General features: G+C 35.4%; 1 long non-coding RNA gene across 1 annotated transcript; it reads left to right on the forward strand.

Moving 5' to 3' along the window:
• The first annotated feature begins 721 nt into the window (after positions 1 to 721).
• Positions 722 to 1,599, forward strand: LOC110444071. The gene is made up of 3 exons (XR_002462190.1): positions 722 to 754; positions 877 to 922; positions 1,368 to 1,599. It is a non-coding gene; the product is annotated as an uncharacterized LOC110444071 (long non-coding RNA).
• Positions 1,600 to 1,694: the final 95 nt, after the last annotated feature.

Here is a 1,694-nt window from a genome sequence, read left to right on the forward strand (position 1 = left end):
GTCACCTCAGATGACCTAGAGGTCTTCAGATCTCGGTTATCTGTGTCACTGGCCTAAATTCCATCTTTTTATCCTGTTTTTAACAATGCACACTCCAAAAATGTCATTTTAATCAACGTGAATTGATGATTGTGGACATTACTTGGCAGAAGAAGAAGCATCCGTCTAGAGTTCAGAGGGTCCCGGTTTGGCTGTGCATTTTTCCTCTCCTGTTATCTTAGTAGATAATAAAAACTTTCAGAAGCAGTTGATTTTATAAATCATATTTCATTTGTTTAGATATTATTAGATAACACCTTTCCATATAAGCAATTCGCATTCACTAAGTCCTGTTTGAAAAACATAAATCAATAATCAGACAAGAACATTTGTCCGCATTAGAGCCATTTTGGTCTTTGTGGAGTATAACATATAGATATATTTTCGAAAATATGCCATGGCTATTTTGTGCGAGAGTAAACAAGTGCTTCATTGGCAACCAGGCGTAACATGTTATTCCACGGATGTATCCCTGTATTTAAAGACACAATATGTCATTATAAACAACCTATACCTTTTTACTTAGATACACAAACATTGTGAATGTTGTTTCTTGTGTATTAATAAGAGTAGATTAAATCGTCTTGAAACAGTGTCGGCGAATATTTCACATCGCCGCCATCGCTGGAATGTCCAATCTCGCGAGAAAAGACGTGACCTCAGCCTGATATACCACGTGATCGTTCTTTTCTCGCCAGTCGACCGAACCGAGAAGGTGTGGAAAAATTTGCTCAAGATTTTCGTCGATTTATAGCATATAATATAACGATTTAACTATGATTATTGATTTGTTTTTAAATAAACTGATTTTTAATAAGAATTGTTTCTTAATTTCAGGACATATCTCGCCCAAAACTTCAAAATGCCGCCAACGAAAAAAAACGTAAGTGAATATGGCTGCCATGTGGCGAGCACGTGGATTTTTTCAATGGAAGAGAAGGGGGGAGGAGGGGTGTTGTAGCCAAAAAGTAGCCTTACAGGATCCAGCAATTTGTAAATGGATGATTTAGAAAGGGCCTTGCATTACGACGATTGTACATTTTTGTAAGAGATTAAAAAACAATTGTGGATGCCTTTTATTTGGAACTTGTTTAATTTGACAATTGCACTTTTCTATGAGATTTACGAAAATTGTATTTTGATTGCATGAACTGGGAAACATAAATGAGTAGGAAATAACTGGGAAACATAAATGAGATAGAAATAACTGGGAAACATAATGAGATAGAAATAACCGATGAACATAATTGAGATGGAAACAACGGAACCTTTGAACTTGAAATGTTGCAAATAAATAGTATTGTGAATTTTTCTATTTGTGATTGTAGAAGAAGAGTATCGAGAACATCAACTCTCGGCTGGCTCTTGTTATGAAGAGTGGCAAATATGTCCTCGGCTACAAACAAACGCTGAAGACACTCCGACAGGGCAAGGCTAAGCTGGTCATCATCGCCAACAACACCCCACCCTTAAGGTAAGTTCAACCTTAATAAACTTGCCAACAATGAAATGATGAACATCGACTGAAGGTAAAGTTTTGAATATTTTTCAAATGAAGAGGAAAAATAAATCAAGGAAAAACGTCAATTAATTTTACAAGAAAACTTTGGTTTCTTTTCCAAATAAAAACAACCGAAATATTTTTTATTAGTAAA

The sequence above is a fragment of the Mizuhopecten yessoensis genome, unplaced genomic scaffold (genome assembly GCF_002113885.1).
Source record: "Mizuhopecten yessoensis strain PY_sf001 unplaced genomic scaffold, ASM211388v2 hete_35996318, whole genome shotgun sequence".
Lineage (NCBI taxonomy): Eukaryota > Metazoa > Mollusca > Bivalvia > Pectinida > Pectinidae > Mizuhopecten > Mizuhopecten yessoensis.